The following is a 27,080-nucleotide window of genomic DNA, read 5'->3' as shown; positions in this document are numbered from 1 at the left end:
TCATGTTTTCTGTTTCCATATTTTATTTCTTGCAAGAAAAAAATTTCCACACAAAGATTAAGAAACACAAGCAGTTGCGAGAAGGAGCGGCTCAGTGAGTAATGACACGTATTCTGTAAACAACAACATGCAGTTTGAAGCTGCCCTGCTTCAACTCCCGGTGTCAGCTGCTTGTGACCTTGGGTAAGTCACTTTATCTCCCTGTACCTGAGGCACCAAAAATATAGACTGTAAGCTCATCTGGGCAGGGACTGTGTCAGGAAAAATCCTATGTGCTGCATATCATGAGCTATACTGTAATTGGGAAGAGTTTCAAGTCTCATTGGGAGAAAAGCACTATGGGAAATAAAGTTATTATTATTATTACAGCAAGACCCTCTTTTAACATACAAGTCACTCACATAGCACTGTTTGCTTTTCTGCAGTTATTCTTTGCATTTTTAATTATCACATACAGTATACGTGTGTAGGCTTTTATCTACAGTATATTTAAAGTGAGTGCCTCTTGTTTTCATATATTAGTAATAGACAAGAGCCCAATGTACATCAAATCTTATTGTATTATTTCAAATGAGAATTTGAAATAACAGTTTATCTGACTGTTCCCCCCCCCCCCTCCCCCACGCTTCATAGCCACGGTATAGTGTGGGTGCTATTTTCACTCGTAACAACCAATAATTTAGCTGATAATCAATTCATAGCATTATACATTTCTGGAATGAGAAATCAAATTTAAACAAACATGCGTCATTATTTCATGAATTCGTTACAAATTATATACAACATACTTAGCATATTTCATCAAAATGCAGTAAAACTATTTCCTTTCTGGGAAAAATCTGCAATTGTATACTATATATTCTGTTAAAAAGCCTTATAAATGTCAGAACTTCGGACTTGTGAACAAATATAGTTTCCATGAAGCAGAGGCTCATGGACCCCCCTCAAAAAAAAAACTTTTTAGGTGAGGCTGCATCTTTGATTTAGGACAGGGGTGCTCGACTCAAGTCCTCAAGACTTCCCCAATAGGTCAGGTTTTCAGGATATCCCAGCTTCAGCACAGGTGGCTCAATCAGTCCCTGCTGCAGCACAGGTGGCACAGATTGAGCCACCTGCGCTGAAACTGGGATATCCTTAAAACCTAATCTGTTGAGGGGTGGGGGGAGGACTGGAGTTGAGCACCACTCATTTAGGACACAATGATAGTGCAGCCACCATCCCAAAGAAAGAGGGTGAGAGGAGCGGTTGCCCTGGTAGGTAGAACTGTAGCCAGCGACCTCTCCCCCACAGCACACCCCATAGTTACTGTACCATGCTAAAAGCTTCTGCTCTTTTGCCCAGCACACCAGCTCTACTCCCAGCCTGTGTGTGTGTCAAGTCAGCAGCTGCAGCAGCAGCACCCAGATAAGTGGCTACTGCCTGCACAAAGAGCACAGGCAACGCCTGGGAGAAGTGAACTGCAGCTTTAAATACTGTTCCCACCGCACTGTGCTGCTGCTGAGTCCTTGTGTAAGCTCACCCCTCAGCCAATGCTTATGGTACAGTCCTAGGAGCTGGGATGGTAAACGCCTGCTTCTTCCAGCACTGGAGCCTGAGGAGGGTGTCTGGCTGGAGACAGGGGACAGTGACTGCTCTGTGTAGGAGAAGACTCAATCACTAGCTGGCCCCTGGAGCTGCAACTGTCACCCACCCCAGTGGGCTGTCCCCTCTCCTGGACAGCTGAATGATAGGTGGCAACGGGATTCAGCTGTGGATTTACCTTCTGTTTGCCTTGTGAAGAGGCGGTCAAGCAAGGGCACCACTGCTAGACTATGGCAGGACCTGAGCAGGGTAAAGGGAAGCAGCCAGGGGGACCAGCGCTGCTGAAAGTTGCCAGTCAGTAGGTAGGTGTCTGGGATGGGATGTTACATGGTCACTTTTACAGAAGGGGTTAAGGAGGGGGGGCAGCTCTTCGGCTTGGTATTTGGCTGTTGATATACATACATGCACGTGAGGCTTGCATGCATTATTGCACCTGGAATAAGAGGAATCACTTTGTAATGAAACAGTCAGCTGGGGGGTTTGCAGTTGTGTGTGATGTGTACAGTGCTTTGCTGGGGGGGTTGCAGTTGTGTGTGATGTGTGCCGTGCTTTGCTGGGGGGTTTGCAGTTGTGTGTGATGTGTGATGTGTGCAGTGCATTGCTGGTGTTTGCAGTTGTGTGTTAGATGTGTGATGTGTTAAGTGCATTGCTGGTGTTTGCAGTTATGTGTGTTAGGTGTGTACAGTGTTCAGTGCATTGCTGCTGTTTGCAGTTGTGTGTGATGTGTACAGTGCATTGCTGCGGTTTGAAGTAGTGTGTTGTTAGATGTGTGATTTGGGTTCAGCACTCTAACAAGTGGACAGCGCACATCACTCTGGGGCTACAGTGAGATGTGGGTTTCGCATGTACAGCCCTTTGGCTCTTCTGCATATGCTCTATGTATCGTAATATACTCTGCATTATAGTTATTGCTTATAATCCTGATTCATTTGTATTGCTATTGCAAATAGAATTTGTGAGCTCAATCCCAACATTAGTAAGTTTTTGAGGGGTCTTGGACAATGAAATCACCTTATCGCTGTGTGTCTCAATATACTGAATATATTGTCAATATTCAATTGGTTCTTTTTTTACCTCTCCCTTTAGGAACCTACCATGGAGATAAGAATAGTGCTTCTTACATTACCGCCTATAACTGACTGCATATATTCCTCCAATGTATGATTATAGGAGCTCTGTGGAATTGATTAGGAACAAATACACATAGGTTTCATTATTATTATTATTATTATTATTATTATTATTATTATTATTATTATTATTAACAACAATATTAATGATTATTGATGGTGTAATAACATGATCAATGGTACTTAATATCAATTTGTTTAGATTCAGATTAAAATGATATGCCACCTTCACAAAACTTGCATTGTCAGACACTCCAGACTGAAGTTATTGGAGGGAAAAGATTACAGTCTGGTACGCCTATAAAAAGGAGAGGTGTACTGTTCTAGAAGGCAAAGTCACTGTAAATACACTGTCATATCATTCATAGCCTTTAATTCTGTACATAGACTTGAGTTGTATGAATGTATGTCTTTATTTGTATGCATGTATGTTTTTATTTATATAGCGCCATTAATGTACATACTGTAGTGCTTCACAGTAGTAATACACGTGACAATCATATAAATAACAGTTTGGAACAAAATGGGTTAATAAGGCATGATACATTTATGATCTTAATTGTATTGTCTTCAGCAGAGAAAAAAAAACAGTTTGCCAGAAAATAGCAAAATGCTCTCTACAGATGATATATATAATGGCTAACAGATGTTAACTCTTTCATTGCCACATAGGCCAGAAACCTTGCATTGAGGCAGGGAAGGATTTAGTAATGCAAGTTGTCAGCACCAGGCAGGCACACCTCACAGCTGATAATGTGACTGTGAGTGCAATTACACTTCTCTTAGAATGAATGTCAAATGTGTTACTTGTAATTGTGTTGTGACACCTCCAGTTTCCTAAAATGTAGCGCATCTACTATTGTTACAAACTGCAGCAATAGCTTACCTAAATGTCTTCAGATTTTTCTTAATTATTGATTTTCCTGCCCGCTACGTTGACTCTGGGTGGAAGAAGATATGGTATTTATTTTCAGTTGGATGCATTAATGTATCACAGTGAAATAAGATGCAATCCACTTGTGAGCTATATTTGTAATGACCATGTAACATCTAGGCTGTCCCTTTTACTAGGAATGACTACAAATTACACGTTTTAGACTTCCTTTAATACAGTAATCACCCTTTTATTGAATCATCTTTTTTATTTTATTGTAACTGCCGTTGCAGATACTGTTTGTCTGATAGAAGAGAGATGTACCCTTATGTGGATAAGCAGAATTTGTCTGTCCTCTGAAAGTCAAAGGAAATTAACTATATATATATATATAATCATATTTTCTTATTCCTTGCCCATTTCATATTTTTATTTTCTGCTAATCTAAAAAAAACTCTTACCAATGAGGCAAATAAACTATTGTAGTTCCCTAGTTTCTCTCCAAATACTGTAAATATAGCATTATAATATCATAATCTATGAAGTGGTAATGGGTTTTCTTGTGCACGCTACCAGTAATATGTGTTTACCGTTTTTCCTCCTATTCCACATTCAATATAATCAACACTCATTTTGTGAAAGAGACATAAAAAGGGCATCCGACTCTCCGAAATTCCATGTTTGAGATGCAGATATATCCTTTTGGGTTAACCATTTGATCTACAATCCTAGAGTACTGTCAATACAATTACTTCTGTATTTCTTTTAGCATTTGCCAGTTATAAGGCTTTAGGGCTGCATTGCTCGACCCCCCGGTACTCAAGGTGTTAGCTCCACCACTCCTGCTCCATTTATAAATTAGCTTATTTTTCTGCTTAGACATGGACACTCTGGGAAGCTATCTAAGCACACACACAGTGAATTTACTTCACAGGATGTTTGGAGCTGTGATATCTTTTTGAATAAGGGCAGATCACCCCCCCCCCCCCCTCCTCCCACTCCTCAAAAAAATCTTCTGACGGGTCATAGTCTAATTTCATAACAGTCCCAATTTTATACGTGTTATGAAACCTACAGTTAACTGAAAAATATCACTTGGCTGAGTAGTACATTTGTCACATCATCAAACTAATAAACAATATAAAGAATGGTTATATAGTATACTGTATCAACAGGAGATGATGTGTTTATTTCAGTTGTTACTAATATTAAAGTAACGCAACACTAATTATGACTGAAAAGTTTCTCAGCTGAAACTGTATGTTACTTTACTGGAATACCGTACAATTGCAAATATATTTCTCTATGCACTAAATACTGAGTGTTATCTTTTGAGGATATTTCATTTTTTTTTTTTTTTTGTGCGATAGTTTGGTAGTGTAAAGTATATGTTAAACTATTGTTTTTTTCAGTGTTTCCTTCATTTTTGCATAGCTGTTTTTTTGTTTTAAGTTGAGGACTGTTTCCATGATATCATCCATTATTCTAAAATACCATCTGTGATTTAAGAACGTTACATAAATGGCCAGGGTTATGGGTCTTTATGGATAGACGACACAGTGTTTCATGTTTGTGTAACTCGGTGCAATTATTTGGCTAGCTGACCTAAGTATTACACCCCAAAAAAAAAATTCTACGGAAGTATAGGATGGCATAACATTTACTGAGCGACCAAAGTGTAATCCCCTTGTCATGGGCATAGACAGCGAGACTGAAATTGGTATATTATTTGGTGGTATGTATAAGCAAGCATGTAACTAAGAATTGTACTCTGCTTTATGCAACGGATTATTATTATCTTTTATCATTATTATTGTTGTATACAATAGATCATAGATATTGCTTTATATCACTCTCGAACTCCTTCTTTTATTGTACTTGTGATATCCTTTGATAAAGATGTAAGGCCATTTCTACAGATACAACTTCGTGGTGAGATGCCTCTCATTTAGTGTGAGAGTATAATCTTGTCGTGAGACATTATTCAGAGAAGAAAGGTGTCCCCCATTACACCCTCAACCAAAGCTGGAGATTTGTTTATCTGTAAATCACGGATACTTCCGTTCATATACTGATTTTTTTTCCTCCAGAGCTCCAAATATAACCAAATGCTGCACATTATTCACTCTTTAATATTATTATTATTACAGTATATACTTTTAATATTTACTCTTGGACAGAGTGAAATATATGCTATCCGTGTAAGTTTGTTATTACACTAATTGAAATACTGTACATTCCAGGATATCCAATCTGCACAATGTATCAAACAGTCCCATAAGATTCCAGTTTAGAACTCCCATATTCCAGTTGTTTGCTAAATTGTGAAAGTGGAAAGCATTTGGACTCAATACACTGGACATCATGGCACGGATGCAGCTTTACTGAAAGAAACAATAATTTTCTAAATTGTAAACAATGGGAAATGGATAGTGGGCATACTGCTGAAAACTACATTGAATTAAAAGGATATATTGTATCACCAATCAGTGTATACTGTATCATATAATGTATACTGTACACCAAGCAGTTAGCTAATGCTGCATGATATGCTTCTTTGGGTGTAATGGAGTGAAAGCCGTTGTTTCTTTAAAATTGCAAAAGATTGCTGCTTACGTTGAGTGAAAATGTTGTTTATTTAACTGGAGAATGACCCTGGACTTTATGTGTCTGGAAGGTGGCCCCAGTGTACAAGAGTATGTACCTTGGATTAAGTGATCCTCTGTCACCTTGTCCAACTAGTCACAGATTAATTCAGTCACGTTTTCAGATCCCCTTTCCCCACAAATTCCAAAACACTAAAACACTTTGGCCTTTTTCGTAGAGTCTCGTATCTCACAAATGTCAATACGATGACATACAATTTTATGGAGGGGAACGGTGGAATCTGCCCTGCGTTACACCAATGCTACCACCTGGAGTCTGGACCATACATATATAGCCAGTGTCATTGATCCTAATGATAACACAACGCATTCCAGTATAACCCAAAAAATCAAAGACTTTACATACAGTAGGATGGTGGTGCTCAACTCTAATCCTCATGATCCCCTAGCATGTCAGGTTTTAAGGATATCCCAGCTTCAGCACAGGTGGCTCAATCAGTGGCTCAGTCAAATACTGCATCACCTGTGCTGAAGCAGGGATTCCTTAAAACCTGACATGTTGGGGAGTCTTGAGAACTGGAGTTGAGCCCCCCTGCTGTAGGATACAAGGGCACCACAGAACAATGGCGCTGACTACGGCACAATAGAGTACTGACAAATACTGTAGCTTTCCCAATGAAGGCCATAACACACAATCATTTTGCTGCTTTTTTGCTTAACTTATTCACTGCCACAGGGGCCATAAATACCATGCAGAAAATGGGTTAATTAATATAGTAATAATTCAGACTTTAGAAATGTAAACATTGAGATACATAGATGATTTTTAAATGATATGGTACAGTATATGTCGTTGTTATCTTGTTTGCTGTGGATTAATTCCCCCTATATAACAGGGGCTGTTAAACTTTGGTCCATGGACCCCTTGGAGGTCCGGGGACCAGGTCCAGAGGGTCCGTGAAAAAAAACCCAACAGATTTTAAGAACTTCCTAAAACGGAACCAGAAAAATTAACAAAATGAAAATTCAGAGGAAATTTAAGTTCTGCAAGCCACGAATTAGCAACCACAAAGGATCTAGTCGTCTGTATGTTCAAAAAGGTTAAGAACCCCTGCTATATAGTGTAGTGTACGTCCTGGCTATCTGCACCAGCCTACCCTGGCAGCATGCAAATCTGTGATATAAACATGAACAGCAAGAATCTTTTGTACCAAGTAACATTTATCTTGTACTCATCTGCAAATTCCTGCTACTGAGTTAATAAAATACTTTTACTTTAGAAAAGCGAGTGACTAATTAATTATTTCTCTAGAGATGAGAAACAAGGAGTGATTTCTAGTTTGGTACATTTGAACTTGTTATGTTGTAATTAATATGCCAATGGTCTGTGTACATTTCACTTAATTTGATTCAGCAAAAAAAAACAAAAAAGTACTTTGGTTTGCATAACATAACAGATAACTTTAGACACTTTTAGCGTATAGACCAATAAAGAGCAAATTCAGCAAACATGTCAGAGAAAGATAATTGCAGTAACTGTCACATTATGCATGATAACAGATGATAACAGATATGGCCTTAACATATTTGACTATAAAGTAGTTATAATCAACTCTGCTTATTGATCTGGCAAACATTTGGATTTTATAGTAGTAAAGTACTCTCTCGAAAAAGAAAAAAAAAACATTCATATACATTCATTTGACTCTATCCATGTTCTTGTAAGCGTGTGCGCGTGTCCGTGTGTGTGTGTATTATTTAAGTTATGGTGGGTAAAACAAGTGACAAAAACACTCCACAGTAAAGCATGTAGCAAATGGAAATATTACTGTGTGCTCATTTGCATATCATAGACAGGTCTGCAACCTTGCCTTTCACCATTATCACCCAGCACACAGCACTTCCACTGCAGCAAGGGATTCTGGGAAATTACATGCAAATAAGCACACCGTGCCACCTTTTCCCAGAATCCCTTGCTGCAGTGGAAGCACTGTATGCTGGGCGATAATGGTGAAAGGCAAGGTTGCAGACCTAAAACATGCAAATGACCACACAGTAATATTTCTACTTGCTAGCTACATATATATATGTACATATATATACTATATATATATACAATATATATATTTTGCAAACTGAAATATATATATATATATATATATATATATATATATATATATATATTTTTTTTCAGTTTGCAAAATGGTAATGTTTTCTCTCTAATTGGAATTAGCTTACATGTATGTTTGTATGTTACAGCTCCAGTGATAGCATGAAACATTTAATAATTATAGAAAAAATAACATGACCTGTTTAGAGAATTGGCAGTACAAAATGGCAAACCATGTCTTACTGCAGGGGTTCTCAACTCCAGTCCTCAAGACCCCCCCCCAAACAGATCAGGTTTTCAGGATATCCCTGATCCAGCACAGGTGGCTCAACCAGTCCCTGCTTCAGCACAATCAGTGGCTCCTCTTTAATTGTGTCACCGGTGCTGAAGCAGGGATATCCCTAAAACCTGACTTGTTGGGAGTCTTGAAGACCAGGGTTGAGAACTCCTGTCTTCCTAGAATTACAAATATTGCTATTGTATTCTTATATTTGTTTTCTGTTATTCTAATGTACTTATCTCTATACAAATAACCTGTGTAGCTAAACATAGCCTTGAAATTAAGGAGGCTCAGTGAAAAGCACCTTCCACTGTAAATAATTAGTAGCCTTGCATTTTAGAATTCACACCATTGTAACTGTGGTTAAAGGGCCAGTCCTATTTTGCTTTTTGGTTATACTGTACCTTGAAGCAAAATAGACTGAAACAAGTACAAAAAATGTGTGGTTGTGTTATCTTTATTTCTTCTCATTCTTGTACTGTAAGTATGACTAGCACGAGGTTACCCAAAGTTGCTATTCGGGGGATCTTAACCCTTTGGCTTCTCCCTCATTTACACATGAAAGACCGTTATCAGATTTTAAATTCGGATGTTTGGATTAGAAAAATGATATAGAGTGTTCCTATGAGGTATTTCTGTTTGTATGAACATACAATTAGATTGTAAGCTCTACGGGACACGGACTCCTTTTCTTAAGTGTCACTTTTATGTCTGAAGCGCTTCTCCCCTTTATGAGTTATTTGTATTATGTGTTATTTATATGATTGTCACGTGTTTTACTGCTGTGAACCACTATGTACATTAATGGAGCTATATAAATAAATATACATACATACAGTACTCTGTAAACAGCACTATGCCAACCATAATACAGAAAAAACTGGGAGACAATAGATCCCTGCACAAAAAGCTTACAATCTAGATATCGTATTTGGATTTTCATTTATAAATATACTATGTAATGGTTATTTCGTTCTGTTACCAGAATAATATAGTAAACAATATACAGTACAATGTACAAAATGCCAGCTCACCAAGAAGAATGTTTTTATTGTATAGCACATAGCGCTAATATTTCAGACCCGCAATTGAACCCTCTTATATAATAAAAGTTTATTTCATATTTTTATTGCTGTGCTAGCATTTGGATATTTGTTACTGTGCAATCCAAAAGCATAGGAAGACTTTTTTTTTGCACCAAACTATATTTATAGATATATCATGTCTCATATACATACACAGTTTCTCAGACCTTTTTCCCAATAATAATATACTGTACAGTACCTGAACTTCCCATACTGCCAACTAGTTGTAGGCATGTTAAATTGCCTGTAACTATAATTCTAATACAGGCATACCCCGCATTAACGTACGCAATGGGACCGGAGCATGTATGTAAAGCGAAAATGTACTTAAAGTGAAGCACTACCTTTTCCCACTTATCGATGCATGTACTGTACTGCAATCGTTATATACGTGCATAACTGATGTAAATAACGCATTTGTAACATGCTCTATAGTCTCCCCGCTTACGCACAGCTTCGGTACAGGTAGGGAGCCGGTATTGCTGTTCAGGACGTGATGACAGGCGCATGCGTGAGCTGCCGTTTGCCTATTTGGTGATATGTACTTACTCGCGAGTGTACTTAAAGTGAGTGTACTTAAAGCGGGGTATGCCTGTATATCATATATCATAATTATATCATACCTACACATACATTTCTACTTAATTTTAATTTATTTTTTAGTTAATGAACGAGTTACTGTACTGTCCATTTAGTAATTAGTTTATTATTTTAACTTAACATGAATGTTGTGTTGGTTTCCTTGTTGCCTCTTTCCTCCTCAATCACAAAGGGGTGGATTCAATAAACCAGGGGTGCTCAACTCCAGTTCTCAAGCCCCACCAACAGGTCAGGTTTTGAGGATATCCCTGCTTCAGCACAGGTGGCTCAATCAGTCCCTGCTTCAGTGCCTCTTCGACTGAGCCACTGATTGACTCACCTTTGCTGAAGCTGGGATATCCTGAAAACCTGACCTGTTGGGGGGGCTTGAGGACTGTTATTTCACTGCATTCACCCTAAAGCGACTATCCAAGCAGGCGATTTTTTTGGGGGGGCTTCTTTTTTTAACATCGGGTTGAAGCAGGGGGTCTCCGTTGCTGAACCCCATTCATTTCAGTTCGGGGGACTCCCTGCTTCCAGAGATACTTACCTCTGGAGTCGGGTGCTGGTTGCCCCTCTGCTAGCAGGGATCCCGTACTGGCCGCTTTTCAATGCTCCCGGGTCCCATGGGCTATAGGAAGCCGTGACGTCACCCGGTGCAGCTTCCTATTGCCCCGCATGACCCGGGAGCTTCAAAAAGTAAAGAGATACCGGCGCCCCATATGAGGTCTGTATCTCTGGATGCAGGAGGGCCCCGGGAACTGAAATGAATGTGGTTTTTGATCCAGAGACCCCCTGCTTCAATCAGATGTTAAAAAAAATAATAATAATAAAAAAAAAAATAATAATAATAAAAAAAAAAAAAAAATCGCCCGCTTGGATTGCTCCTTTAACTCACGCTAAATAGCCTATGGCTACGGCCCCACTGCCTGCGCTGCACGCGCGTCTGCCAGTCTGCAACCGAATTCCCCGGTCTGCAGTGAGCTGCAGGGGAAAAGATGGGGGGGCGTGATGGGGGCGCTGCCATGATGTCACCCGGCAGGTTTGCCCTCATTGGCTGAACCGCCGTGGGGGGGGGGGCGTGGCCTAGCGCTCCATCGCTAGTTCTAATCACAATTTTAATGTATGTCTGAAAAACTCGCCGCGTACCGCGGTGGCCGCCCCTCGCAGCGAGCCCGGCGCCATTGAGGGGCGGCTCTTGTCCGCCATAGCGAGCGCTGCAGCAGCCAGCGGGGACGAAGCCTAACAGAGTTTAGTGAACCTAGTCCAGAGTATCTTGAGGCTCAGAAACCTCAGGGAAGTGTTCTCCATCCAGGACTCTTTTGCATCACTGTTGCTAACTGAACCCCAGGTTGAGAAATTCTGTCTTGAAGAGAGGGAAGTGCATCCAGCTGCAGCTGTGATAATAATTCATCGTTATTATGGCAAATAGTAAAGGGCAAATAAAACATAAGACTTGCAGTACCGTGTATATACTATACATAACTATATAATAAATATTGCTCTTTTACTGCTCTTGTGAAAATTGGCCTATCCCCCTTTAACAAAATATATATTTAGTGAGAAAAAAGGAAATATAGGCTGCCAGTGAAATAAAACGATTGGTTTTTTTTTGTGGACTGAAACTTGTCATTTGATTAAAGTAAATCTTAGAAGATAATTGGTATTTAATGTTTAATAATCTCTGCTAGCAACAGTTCTGTGGGTGATTAAAATGAATTGTATAAAATGTAATTTAATATGGAAATGAAGTGGAATAGATTAACTGAATTGCAATGAATCTTAAGTCTTAATAATGTATCATGGGTACATCCTAAATATATCTGCAATATTATTAATTAATTCACTGGGCAACAATGAATGTTCATATTTTGTTTTTGTGGATAAGTGATACTGTACTAACCATGAACAAAAAACTCCCGTCTGCATAATTTGGGAGGAATAATATACCATACTTGATTTTTGAAGGGGAAACTTTTTCATGATGTCTACAGTGATCCTTACTTTTCATTTTAGGCTGTTGCAATCTGGAGTTTATATCCTATTTTAGAATTTACATGAATTATTAAAGGACTGTTTTTTTCCTCATATTGGAGAAATCGTTTTGCAACCTAATTATTGCATTTATAATTCAATTATTTAAGAGAAAATATCAAAGGTAAAGAAAACTCGCTTTAGTATGGTTTGTGCAAACACTTTAGTCTAATGTAGTACAGGTTCTTAAATTGCTACACTGTATTCATTGATTTTATTATGCAGAAGTCATTCCATAAATGACCAGTAGGTGGCCATGAGGTATGGAAAAACTTCAGATGCATTATAATTACGCTGTTCTAACATGGGATATTGTCTTCCTTTCAAATGATAAAAGACTATATCAGTGCTCCTAATAGGAATTATTTCAAAATTATCCTAACAGTTTGCCACAAAAAAACACATGCTGGTATAGGTCACTAATGATCTATCTCTGAATCCTACACATGCCCCCCCTCACAACCCCCCTTGAGAGATTTAGCAATGGCTATTGCTAGGTGTAGTGCTGGTTATCTGTTTGGCACACGAGAGCTGAGGTACCCACGATGGTGTGGGGGAAGACAGGCAGACTTTTAGGGATTACTCTGGTTCTTCTTGGTGACAGCGCCTCCAGACATAGGGGGCTTCAGCTTGGCTGAAGGCGGTCACCGCTATGATAGTCCTTACTCACAATACTCCCTCCACACAGACTGCCGCAGAGCCAGAAGTATAATTGAGGAGGATCTTTATTATAGCAGCCACTGCGATGTTGCTACAGAGAATGCTTTAGTTGGTAAGGTAGATCCCTGGCTTCTGGATGGTACTGAGAATGTATAGGGATTGGGTGGATGCTCAAGTGCTTGGTCCCCCACTAATGTTTAGGTCAGCGGTGTGCAAACTGGGGGGCACGACCCCCAGGTGGGCGCGCGAGACTGCCGGCAGGGGGGCGCGGGGTTTACAGAGGCCCCGCGCGCTTCCCGAAGGTATTTAAATGAAGTGCCCGGGGAGCTGCAGGGCATCTGTAAACCTTTACTTACCTAGGCTCCGGCGGCTTCCTTCCTGCGTCGCCATGGCAACGCGGCGTCAAAATGATGCCGCGAGGTCATGTGATGTCACGTTGCTATGGCAACGTGCCGTCATGACGCCGGAGCGCACGTAAGTGGGGGTTAGGGGGAAGCGCGGGATTGAGAGGACCGCCGGCAGGGGGGCGCAGGGAAAAAAGTTTGCAACCCCCTGGTTTAGGTAATCAAAGAGGTGACAATACATGGGGACTACGATCCATAGTTATTGATCCAATAAACAGCTTCAACCTACAGTATATTAAGGCTCTATTGTTCCCTGAAAGTGGAGAGTGGTGTGATAATATCTTTCCCCTCCTCATTGGGCTGGCCCATATGTAAATAATAGGAACTCAATATGTGTCCCCTGTAGTTTTCTCCAGCGTGCAGCCGTGTCCAAGTTCCAGAGATATCCAGAAAATACGTTGCGTGGTGCACAGCAACAGAAAGAAAGGTCTTAGCAGATAAAAAAATTACCGGACTCCTTGATAAAGTGCGGATACACACGAAATGCGTAGGAGTGTTGCACCCTTCGTTTTTTTAAATGCAGCTCCAATAAAGTAATTTTTTATCTGCTAAGACCTGTCACTCTGTTGCTGTGTACCACGCAACATATTTTCTGGATGGTACTGGCCTGCTGGTAATAGTGAGGCCTCTCTGGATTAGGTTAGTGCCGCAGCCCATGAGGGACTGAGCACATGTCTCTCTCTCCAAGCCGGGAGGAGAGCTCAGAGCTCCTACTCCATGAGGAGAAAATTGGAACCCCAATCAAAGACTGAAGGATCCACCCCTAAGGGGTTGAACTTCACACTATAATTTTGGTACTTCCTTCCTGTAGCTCAAAGAGGGAGGGCCCAGCACATGCACCACCACTCCAGTCACTCAGGAAGTCAGCATGAGGAGGGGGAAAACCCCATAGGACAGCCTGTCATGTTCTGTGTCTTACTAGAACTTACATGACAGGGTAGGTAGGGGGCTAGCTGGACCAGCCATCGCTATACCTATTTGTTTAATCGCACCTATTGAATGATATTGAAAGAAAATAGTTACTTCCTTTCTCAGGCCTACTGTGGCTCAATTAATTGAAAATGTAAATATGATTGATTGCAGGTTACTTTATAGTAGCTTTTTAGCATAAATAATGGAGTGTACTGATGTATATATGACAGAGTAAACATAATACATTTAAAACAACTATTAGTGTATTCAATTTTGAAAGTTTTTTTCTTATTCTTTCTTTCAGATTTTCTCAAACTGTAAGTGATATTGATATATATATATATATATATAAATATATATATATATATATATATATATATATACCACAATCCTATTTTTATTTTGTTTATGTTTTGCCCGTGTTGTTTCCCAGTCTTGTATAGCTAATAGATCAGCATTCTGCGTTTACAAGCACTTGTAATCATTAGGAGTTTTTTTTCAGTCAATTTTTTTGATTATAGGCTAAAGCTGGTACATTCCGGGCATTATTAAAATCCCTCCTCTCTGAGTGGTTACAATTACGGGTATTATCCAATCAGTAATGGCCCGGAATTTTTGGCACCCTGCCAAGATTTTCAGCCAATCAGCTTTCAGTTCTCTTTCACAAAGAGCGAAATCAGCTCTCAGATGGGGAGGTGATTGGACAGGAGGCAGCAGCCAGGCACTGACTCCTCCCCCACCCTGCCTGCAGAGAGCTCCGCACAGGAGAGTGAGGGGAAAGGTGTTGTGTGTCTTTTGTGTGTTTTTTGGGTGTAAAGGGGGCCAGCAGGGTGTTTTATTGGTGTGTGTCTTCTGTTGGTGTGTGTTTTGTGGGTGTAAAGGGGGCAGCACAGACTGGTGTGTGTGTGTGTGTGTGTGTGTGTGTGTGTGTGTGTGTGTGTGTGTGTGTGTGTGTGTGTGTGTGTGTGTGTGTGTGTGTGTGTGTGTGTGTGTGTGTGTGTGTGTGTGTGTGTGTGTAGGGGGAAGTGTGTATGTACAATTTCATTTTAATAAACTTGCAGTAAAAGCATAAGCATGTAAACAATCATGCTGATAAAAATCAATATGACTACAAAAGTGTATCTTTTTTATGAAAAATTAAAAAAAAAAAAAAACAAGCCTACATTTAGCTTATAATAGTAATAATCCCCTCAGAACAGGCCATTAATGCCCCAAATGGATTATAGTCCCTCGGCTTCGCCATGGGCCTTCAACTCTTCCAGCCAGGGCATTATTGGCCAGTAATGCCCTGTTCTTCTGGGATTATCCCTTAAATAATGTATACATGTTTGAACTGCAGTACAAGATCATAAGGCCAAACTGCTATACCCTGCCTCAAAAACCGTAGCTTAAACTTGAGGCTGCACCCTTATTTATATTCTCCTCCCCCCATAATAATTCTGTTGGTGGATTCCATTTATACGGATTCCTTTTGTAGATTTAGATTCCAATTTTCAGTAATATAAAAAAAAATGAATCTGCCTTGGAGACTGAATGGCGGAATTCTGCGGCTCAAAGGGACCGTCAGATCTGCGGCAGATTTGCATTCCGGCAAAACTCTCGCCCATCTCTAGTTCTGTAGTCCTCCGGCTCTCAACATTTTCCTTAGAAGCCTAACGAGTCTTGGTTGGTAAGCTCCATGTAGATCAGACAAGACAAGTGCACCGTGCTCCGCTACTCCGCTTCATTTGTCGAATGTTCCTTTAACAAAAATATATCAAATATATGAACCTTGTCACAAGAGCAATGGACAGATCTGTTTACAACGTCTAAAGTCGTAGACCTGATATAATTTACCTTTTGCAATAACAGAAGGGGTCATATGGGAATCCTCCTCTTGAAGAGCTTACATTACAAGAGCATTTTATGTTCGCCTCCAGCCTAAATACACAACTTGGGTTTTCCAGACGACCTTTCCCTCAACAGTGCATGAGCTATTTATGTTGACAAAAAAAAAGAACAATTTATAAAGATGGCATGCCATTTTTTTCTTGGTAAATAGGTACAGTTTTGTTTTGTCCTCTGGAAGAAACACATTTTGGGATGCACATTTATTCCTACCTTAACCCCCAGGGAAACTACAGTTTATGATAGTGGAAGAGTTAGTATTCCTTGCCAACCAATTTTTGGGCAAATTCTTAATTTGCCGTATTTTGTCTAAACATATTCAACACCTTTTAAAGAAACCAAGAAAAAAAGCACAAGTGCGCACCAAGGTAAGAGTATGATGTTATAATATAACAACAATAATATAAAAACTTAAATATGATTAAATCTTAATTCATGTCCAGGTCTCAGCAATATCTTCATCCTTTAGGCTTCACCATAGATCAGGCAAAAGGGCAATGTCCAATTCTCTTCGGGTAACAGTCCCGCACGCTGGGGCTGTCTCCGTGGCAGTCACTGCAGTAACACCTCCGCGTGTGTCGGCGTGGTGTAGCACAAGTGCGCATGCGTGGAAATGAAGCCCTCTATAGCCGTCCGTAGATGCCAGATCGTTTGACGGCCGCTATCCCTCAAAGTGGAGTTCAAATCACAGGAGCAGCAAGAGGAAGGAGAGAAATTTCTTTTCTTTGACCTTTTAAAGAAACATTTATTCTTATACCTAGGTCTTGATTGGGCAATAATCGTAACATTGCAAAGTAAAAGTAATGACAAAAACATCCAATATTTTGCTGGTCATATTAATATAAATGCCTCCATATGTAAGGGATAGTACTGGGATGTAGGCAGCTAGAAAAATGCAGATTTACTGTATGGAAGGCTGGGATAGTGACCATATTCGGTTAGCAGTTTGGCTGGAACCACAGTGGGGCAGGATCATATGCAGAACAGAAGTAAGGCTTCCAGTCATGGCAGGAACTGTCATCAGATCAGTACTAGCCAAGAGTCTTTGTTGAACTGCCTGGCTGCTGAAACTAGAGCCAGGATTTGATGTGAAATGACATGACCCCAACCAATCAGGAACCTGCGTTAAAGCCAAACATGAGTGGGCAGCTGTCCAAGGTACTGCAGGTGTTAGGTTAAAATGGTTCCTGACATCTGTCCAAAGGACTGCAGACACTTTGTGACACTGATTCCTAACACCATAATGTTTTTCTTCTCTTTCTCAATAACATCTACATTTAGTATCACCACTAGTCTGGCTGCCCCGTGTTTGTGTAAATTAACACAACATTCATTCAACATTTAGGAGATTTTCATTGAACGCTGGAACCCTATGCACTGAAAAAATATTTTATATCTAAACTAGACAAAGAAATGTGATCGTAACCTATACTGTATGTCTCTCTGTGGCAACAAGTATTATAGATCTATTCTTAATACTTTTATAACCGATAAATGGATATTTTGCTGATTCAAAAAAAAAGTGCTGAAGCTAATTTAGCCAATTTTTCCAGAATTCCACTTTTTGTTAAAATGTCCCAAAAATGACGCTAAAGGCAAGCGAGCCATGTTTAATGCAACGGTCTTACACATCTAGTTTTTTTTTAATTAAGTCCCATTTCAGTCTTTATCAACAAACTGTGATCATCAGACAATCGTCATCTCTCCCGCAAACATTCCGCAAAAGATGAGGACAGAAGAAATGATTACAGAATCGGTGCATAGAATTGTTGAAACTTTTGCAGTCCCTTTTGTTATGTTTTGAAAATGTTGGCAATTTTTAGGAATATCTTTGGAAAAGAAATAGCATTTATTCATTTGAAATTCAATGAAAATGGGAAAATAGAGTCATTTTCATAGAATTTTAATTTCAAACTTGGGGAAAATGGCATACTTTTTTATTTGTTTCTTGACTAGGTTTTCTCTGGTACATTTATTGTGGCATTCAACTGTTTTTTCTCATCCACACTATATTTACAGTATATACTTTATACTAGGAACATATACAGATGTAGCAGGTGTTACTGCTCCCGTTAATGCTATGTGTTAAGATGATACTGGAGCATTCTTTAATGGGAGTGCTATTAAAAACAATAAGAAGATATCACATTCAATATATAACATGTTATTTTGTATGCTTTGTTGCGTTAAGGGTAATAATGCCAGCTACAGGTTTACTTGGTGCATAGGTTGATTTCTATTCTGTTTAATCCATGCATGGTTTAATAACCTGAAAAATAATTACATAACTCTTTTAGCAACACCATAAATCGATTGTTGTGCTTTGCACTAGTATTTAGAGATAGGCAAATTTTTGGGGGCGGATTTGTATCCACCACGATCGCCGGTTCCTTTTCTCCGCGGATTTCCACGGATAAATCTCCATCCAATAAGGCAATTTGTCTTTTCCAGATTTTTTTTTTTATCATTGACTATCCAATCCGCTGGTTCCGAAACCCGCTGGGGGATTTTAACAATCCAATCCGTGGATTGAATTCTTAAAATCCGCCATCTGATTGCAGAATCCGCAGATTGAATTGGTAAAATCCACCTGCGGATTGTATCCAATGGCGGTTTATTGATTAGTCTGCACGGATTTAAACTGGAACGATCCTTCGCAGGTAAGTAAAAGATTGGTAGAACAGCAAAATCCAAAAATGAGCACCAGTCAACTCACCAGGTAGGTAGAAAAATAAAAAAGTTTTATTAGTTTACATATTAAAAACAAAAAACACTAAGGACAGGACAGGACAATTCTCCCACGCGTTTCAGCCCTTTCTCAAGGAGTCTTTTATTGGAACGATCCGTCAACTGATTTTACACCGCGGAATGGATTTTGAATGGAAAGCTTGGGAAATTACGCAAAACGGATTTTGACAGTTTCATCCATCCCTAGTAGTATCGAACATTGAATGTTGCCTTTTAATTGTTTGAGAAACGCTTCTTCTAAGGATGGTACATGGTAGAGGAGACCTGTGTATCCTGGAATATAATACACATACAGAATTATTGCAATAAAAGATTTTTAAAAGAAAGTATGCATTTGTTTAAAATGAGACTACAAAGAGAATGAACGTATTATTGAATGTGTTAAGCAGTTGGAATTGAATGAAACCCTTCCAATATGTACGTTCACATTGTAAAGAGGAAAGCGAACACTACAGGAGTTTTTTTTTTTTTTTTAAGAAATGCAGCACTCTAGAGCAGGAGAAATGTAGATTGCTCCTGGATTGGAATATACTGCAGTGATGATGGCTTAAGCTGAGCAAAGCGAAAAATAGCCCATAGAATTATGCAAAGTATAATCAAGGCTTGATTGCATTAACATTGTTTGAGCAGTGTATCTCCTGTCTTCTGATATTTGGCAAATTGTTGGGCTTTGTCCTTATTTGCTCAAAGGGGGAGCTAGGATTGGAGTTCTCCAGTTAATATATCATTGTTTCAGAATCCCGCATTTGTATGGATGCAGATGTGCTGCCCATTGGAACATGCCGTTTATAAAACAGACAAGATCACACAACCCTGAGGAATGCCACATGGTATGTGAGGGGGCGTAAGAGGTAGTAAGTAGGCAGAAGGCATTCATGCCTATTTAGAGGAGCAAGGTCAAATATGAATCAAGAATAATTGTTGACATTTTTTATCTGGTGTGAAAATATCATTGTCATCTGCTGGCTTTTCTTTTGTAGATGTTGGTGCAAAATACATTTACTTGTAATTCTTGGTCAAAATTACAATAGCATCTATATTTATTTATTTGCTATAGGGCTGGTCATTGCCTGTTGGTTGTTAGTTTTGTTTATTTTTTACCTTTCAGCATAAAACACTGACAGACAATTAAGACAGGGCAAGAATGATTGAATATAAAGAAAACATGAGGACATATTTTTGTGTTTCTGCTGTCTTAAGTTTAATACCATATATCAGCCACATAACGCAGGCTGCCACAGCTACTCGGATCCTTGTTTATACCAATTTAAGTCATGGACTCAAAAGAATGTGTGTCATAACAGAAGGCCCAAGGGAAAGCTTCTTTGGAGACAGCTTTGAGTTTAAGCCGTTCATAGCACAATGTTTATTTTTTAACTTTCAGCTTATATACTGTACTGTACCTATGCCTTAACTGATTCCTCCATCTATGTTTAGCAGAGTCCCTCTCCTTACCTCCGGTGAGGGGGGACTGCTAGGTTGCCGCCGGAGCTTCGTGCGAGTGGGGAGAGGTGGTGGCGGACGCTTCGGACTGCAACGCATGCGCATTTGCAATTGGTGCAGTGGCCATCTTGGATTGGCTTAAAAAGACCATAGAGACTACAGACCCCAGAATGCTTTGCGGGAATAGTGCGGCGGCCATCTTGGACTGGCTCCGCATAGCCTGAAGCGGGACTACGAGTACCAGAATCCTCAGGGGGGGGATGATCAGGTGGGTTGTCCCAGCCAATGGGATGGAAGCAGCCTAAATGGACAGGGTATCCTCTGGGACATGGGTCATAGGTGGACGCGCTGCACATAAGGAGAAAAAGCTCACCCCAGGCTCCCAGATGCAGAGGCTTAGGCCTCCTGTGAGAACAGGTACAGCAGCACGCGTTGTCGCCCGCGTAGTTCCCATAGGCTTAGGGAAAGGGGGCTACATATGTATAACCTGTTTGTGCTTCCAAGGTGCAAATGATTGAGCTGGGTGGTAAAGTAGTCATACACTGCACTTGCATATTACCAACTTGCCACTCACTTGTGATGTACAATAATACATTGTGGTTTTAAAATGCGCAGCTCTGTTACAGGACATATGGTGCTTCAAAGTCAAGTTATCGAGGTGCACGTTGAGCAGCTGAGCACTGGCTTTCTATTTTTATACATCTGATAGAATATACTAAACAAGCAGGGTTTAGAGGTATAGATTTGTGTTAATGATAGTGTAGGTGTAGAGGATCATCTACTTGACCCACTTAAAGAATTACTTCCCAACCAATGCTTGGAACCAGGGACTGTTTCCCAGCAAGGAAAGAAAGATAGAGAGCAAATCTATAATGAAACAAACATTAATTAATTAATACTTGGCAAGGGTCCATGCAATTAAAAGGCTGGCTCGTTAGTATTGTTCCTTTTAAGAGAGTGATTTCTCACTGGCTACCGGCCCTAAGTAAGAACCAACTCTTGTGCTCAACTCTTTGACCTCACATGCTTGTCTTTCATTCCATTGTCCGTGGAAGTGAGGGAATCCACCGTTTTTCACTCAGGTGTCACATGGATGCTTCTCCAGCTTGGTACAGAGACTTAAACACAACACATTGTGAGATGTTTGCTCTGAAAGGAGGAAAATAAACATTTGTGCATTTTTTTCCTGCCAATATAAATTACAGTATAAACCAGTGGTGGCCAACTCCACAAGTGGTGGCCAACAGGTTAGGATATCCCTGTTTCAGCATAGGTGGCTCGATCAGTGGCTCAGTCAAAGACTGAAACACTGATTGAGCCACCTGTGCTGAAGAGCCACCTGTGGTGTCTTCGACTGAGCCACTGATAGAGGTACCTGTGCTGAAGCAGGGATAGCCATTTCAGGCAATTCAGTCTGAGCCTCTGATTGAGCCACCTGTGCTGAAGCTGGGATATCCTGAAAACCTCACCTGTTGGGTGGGGGTGGGGTGGTGGCTTGAGGACTGGAGTTGAGCACCCCTGGTTTAAAGCCTCAGCTGGGGCAAGTCCGAACTGCCTGGTGCTATACTGGGGCAGAAAAATAGGATCGCATTTATCAAGAGCAAAGAGCCATTGAAAGCAATTGGACTCTTTGTAACTGATGAACAAGGTGTTGTTATCAGTGCTCCAACATCACACCATCATTGTGCCAGGGACACAACCCTCTATCATTCCCTTTGTGATTATTAAATGAACTGTTGTTGTTTTGTGTTACCTTCACATGATTAAAAAAAAAAAAAAAGTAACAGCCTGTCTCTCAATTCAGATTTTCCTCTCATCAATCACTGGTTTATTTGGAAGTATAACATGTAAAATCAGACATACTGCAGTCACGGCAGGGTGTCCCTTTGAAAAGCCCATGTAGCATGTGGAGAGTTAAAGTTTGATCAACCTGATGCAGAAAAAAGAGCCGCCATTAAAAAAAAAAAAAAAAAAAAAAACTTACATTTAATGTACATTAACTACCAGCGTAAAAAAAAAAACTGCTCCATTTATCGTTCATAGCTAATTTAATTTTCATAATGGAAACAAAATGGGTATACATATTGCTAGGTATTGTTAATGTATCCTTTATTACCTATATAATTATAGGATAACCTTCACCATGAGACATGCATTTGTCTTTTACTTTGAAAACCAATCTGTGATTTTTTTTCTTCTTCATTGTACATAGGTAAAATGGGACAATGAAAATAATGTAGCTACATTATGTGATTCTGGTATGAAATATAAGGTATTTATTGTTGTATGTATGGATATCTTTATTTATATAGCGCCAAAAGTGTACTCAGCGCTTCACAAACGCAATGCAGTGCAGGGAATTATAATAATACAATAAGCGCAGGAAAGTCAGACAATAGGAAAGGAAATCCCTGCCCCGGAGAGCTTACAATCTAAGTGGTATGATGGGAGAGTTACAGAGACAGCAGGTCAGGGAATAAGTGCAGTAGATGGCAATGCTTGGCCACAATAGTTGGTAGGAGCGACTGTGGTCGTGGGACAGTAGCCATGAGTGCAGGCTATTGGGATGCTTCATTTACGATGTGAGTTTTAAGGTTGGTCGGTATTAAATGAGCTGGGTAAATAGTATTAGCAGGGAAAGAGGTGGCAGGGAGGCGTGGGCGAGAGCAGGTGTGTGTCTATGGCTGGTTCTGCATTGTTCTAAAGGCACTTATCATACAACAGGCCATATCTGCATTGTACCTTTACAGAACTCTTTTTGCCTATTGGAAGAAGCATGTATGTGCTTAGAAGCCCTTTCACTAGATGGAGTAGCCTAGCAGCCGTAGAAAGGAAACAAGCCGATGTGAAGCATACACGTTTAAAGAGTAGTGATGTGGAAAAGGCAGATTTCCAAAAAGCAATAACTCATAACGGCTGGAAACAACATTTCCATATCAGACTGAAACCGAGCAATATGCATTATTTGGAATACCAAGAATTGGAGACTATATAGCAGGGGTGGTCAACCCCAGTTCTCAAGACTCCCCAATAGGTCAGGTTTTCAGGATATCCCAGCTTCAGCACAGCCACTGATTGCACCACCTATGCTGAAGCAGGGAGCCACTGATTGAGCTACCTGTGCTGAAGCAGGGATATGCTGAAAACCTGACCAGTTGGTGGCCCGTGAGGACTACCGTTGGCCACCTCTGCTATAGAAGCATGCTTTCCTTTAAAACGGAGTACTGTACATCTCGTTTTTATTCAGCTAGGTCCTATGACAGGTGTTTACAAATAATACCAAAACACGCCTTTTATATTCTGTTTACATGTTATGGGCACTGTATTACAAATGACTGCTTGAACTATACTGTACTTCACTATACTTAGCGTTGTTTAGCTTACAGAGCTTTGTGACAAGCAGTAAAACTTTATTGCAGATTGCTTTAATGGCTTATGGAAAATAAGCCCTTGAATTTGAGATCATTGTGCGCCTCTTATCTGGTACTAGCACATTAAGAACACAAATTCCTTTTGTATTATCACTATTGAATTGACTGCTGTAGCCAAAAGAAGTCTGATTGGATTGAAGTAACAATGTATTGTTGCTGAATTTTGGAGATAAGGATTAGTACTCTATAGATGCATGGACCCTAAGGAAAGCTGGACTCTGGAAATTGCACTGCATTTTACCATTATAAAACATACATCTACTTTCTGGCACTTGAGCATTTGAAAACACAAACATGGAAATCTGTTCTCAGATCTAAAACATGGATTTGTGTTGTATCAAAAGGTCATTTATATACTGTATGAAGGTATAATTTAGGGGCTGCTTAAATGTGAGGCATCAGAAATCAGCAACTAATGAAACTTGAAGGTTAGAAAATATAATTACACCATTGGAAACCCCCACAACTTAAAGCAGCAGCACTGCAAAAACAAGTACTGTATATAGATTTATTGATACTATTCATTCAATGAGTTATGAAACATACACTTTAAAAAGCATATCCATTACCTTGGTTATGTTTAGGCTCACTGTCATGTTTCAACATTATTTTGCACCCACCATTTTTGGCATCGTGGGGCATTTCTAACGGTTAGTGCCCATTTGCTATAATCGTGATACTGGCCGCTGTCTTATGGGGCTCAAGAGTAGAAACGACAAACTTGCCCACATGCGTTTAGCCTGTTCTGCGCTCAAACTTTTGCCAGGTTCTATCAAACGTTGTCATTTCAAGAGCGAGAGGGACTTATAGACAGATGTAGTTATCCTGACTGTTTTCAGTGCCGCCGCCGCCGCCGCCGCCCATGGTCAGGTGACCCCGGAGGATTAATGCTGGAGGGTAACCCAATAGGCAGGCCCAGCCTTAGGGCAAGGTGGTTGCCTTGGGCTCCATGCCTTTGGGTGCCCCCTCCTCCTCTCCGTCCTCCTGTCTCTGCCCGGATCAAACTTCCACCCAACCGGAGGGGGAAAATGGAGGACACCGCGTTGCCATGATGCCGCGACACTGTTGGAAGAGAGCTGCTCTCCAAGGTGTGTGTGGTGTTGAGAGGGGGTGTCTTACCTTCTTCGGAGCGGCCCTCCTCCTGCAGCGTCGGGTTGTCATTGCGACCGACGTCACATGGTGATGTGTACCCACATCAGCGCGATCGCGGTATACAACGCCGCTGGGGAAACAGACTTTTGCTTCTTAAACAGCGGTGCCGGAGACTATGAGTATTGCTACATATGTACATCCCAAAACATTGACGTGGAGAGATACCTGGGAACACACCAGAGATACCTGGGATATAAGCTCATGTGAATAGTATATTCAGGAGATATAAATCAGCATATTTCCCAGGTACTGTATCTCGGGTGTCTCTCCATGAGTTGTATAAATGTGTGTTTTGAAAGGTATATAAATCAATTGGTGCACTACTAAATAGGACGCCCTGAACCTCTCTCCTACTCTCTGTCTCCCTTTCCAAAGACGTTTTGTATTAAACCCTGAACCCTCAGTTTTGCTTATTTGCCATGCAGGTGCAATGGAAGAACTGGCACCAGGATCATGTGTGTTTTACGATTACTTTTATTGGTGTTTTTTTTGGCAGTGCAATTCCAACAGGTGTAATAAAGGGTAAACAGACATGTGGGGCCAAAGTTTTATAGCTGGCAAACATGAATAGCTTTCTGATGTAGGGATATCATTTGCAAAGCTACGCTGGCTGCCTAAATAAACCCATTATTCCTTGGCAGATATACGTCAAAGCAAGGTGTGACCAACTTTTTCTAAGCATTGTGCCATGCAAACAGATGGTCATGAGCCTCTTATTAAATATATAACTTGGACGTTGTTTTGTTAATGTGCGGGATGCAGGCGTAACTCAATGGTAATATTACTGCAGTTGAAGTGGTTATTCCCAGTTAAAATTCCATTGTCAGCTCCTTGGGACCTTGAGCAAGTGGCTGTGAGCCATATTTATTCAGCTGTGCTATGCCCTAAGACAGTGGGGCTCAACTCCAGCCTCAAGAACCTCACAACAGGTCAGGTTTTCAGGATATCCCTGCTTCAGTAGGTGGCTCAATCAGTCCCTGCATCAGCGCAGGTGTCTCAATCAGTGGCTCAGTCTTCATCTGATTGAGCCACCTGTGCTGGAGAAGGGATCTCCTTAAAAACTCACCTGTTGTGGGGTCTTGAGGACTGGAGTGGAGCACCCCTATCTTAAGACACAACACAGCCATAAGGTGTCTTTCAGCACTGGAAGGTGTCTTCTAGAATAGCACCGCTTACAAAATACGAACCATTATCTCCACACACCTCCAGCATCAAATATTAGATTGTAAGCTCCCAAGAGGAACTCATTGTACTTGCAAAATTCTATGTGCCATTTAAGAAACAAATACAGTATTATTATCAACGCAAGCCTCAACATTTTGTTCTGTTTGGGAAATCATTCATGTATTATTCCAATAATGTAAACCTATTCTGCGGCAATGCTATGATTCTTTTCTATCAGTGTCTACAATGGTCCGCCCTCATATTTAGTTACACTCAGTTTAACTGCACTAGTGCTACAGGAGCAGGAAAGTCCGCGAAATGATTCATCTCAAGATTAATTTGTTGTTTAGTAGAGAATGTTTTCTGTGCGTATAGTAATGAAACTTACGCTATATGATTACACTGTACAGTATATTAGCCCCTGCAGTAGAGATGGGCGAATTTTTTGGCGCAGTGGATCGGCCAGTTCCTCTGATCCGCAGATTTCAGCGGATCATTCTTAAAAAAAGGGGCGATTCGCCTTTTTGCAGATTTTTTTATTATTATTACCAATATACTCGGCGGATTCCGCAACACGTTGACGAATTGTTAAGAATCCGCAAATTGGATTCTACGAATCCGTCCGCGGGGTGTATCCAGTGGCGGATTTGGATGAATCTGCGTGGATGAAAAACGACAAAATCCATCGGAGGATTTTACACCGTGACACGGATTTTGCGAGGGAAATGTGAGAAAATCCGGAAACGGATTTGGGCGGATCAGGTCAGGCCTATGTCTCGTCTCCACCCTCTTAGAGAGAGACTGCAATGTTAGCAGAGCCAAGCAATTTTTTCCCTATCCTTTTTGATATTTGGTATTGAAGTTGTCATCAGCTAATTGGGGAAGTGTATTTCATGGCTCCATTTTGAAAGTAGACACCGCTTTACATTATATACTGTACAGCTGTATTATTATTATTATTTTTTGTACTATATTTAATTTCAGTGTGGGGTTTCCAAGC

The 27,080-nt window shown here is 40.4% G+C and overlaps 1 protein-coding gene across 4 annotated transcripts in view; it reads left to right on the top strand.

Annotated features, from left to right (window-relative positions):
• Positions 1-1,540: 1,540 nt before the first annotated feature.
• Positions 1,541-27,080, top strand: part of TENM1 (teneurin transmembrane protein 1) — a 318,544-nt gene continuing 293,004 nt past the window's right edge. For all 4 annotated transcript variants that reach the window (XM_075573424.1, XM_075573422.1, XM_075573423.1 and 1 more), the window contains exon 1: positions 1,541-1,883. The gene's annotated coding sequence lies outside the window, so the exon portion shown is untranslated. The remainder of the gene's footprint in view (positions 1,884-27,080) is intronic.

The sequence above is a fragment of the Ascaphus truei genome, chromosome 16, assembly GCF_040206685.1.
Source record: "Ascaphus truei isolate aAscTru1 chromosome 16, aAscTru1.hap1, whole genome shotgun sequence".
NCBI lineage: Eukaryota > Metazoa > Chordata > Amphibia > Anura > Ascaphidae > Ascaphus > Ascaphus truei.
The sequence above is the reverse complement of the archived record's forward strand: the minus strand, read 5'-3'. Positions and strand labels throughout refer to the sequence as shown.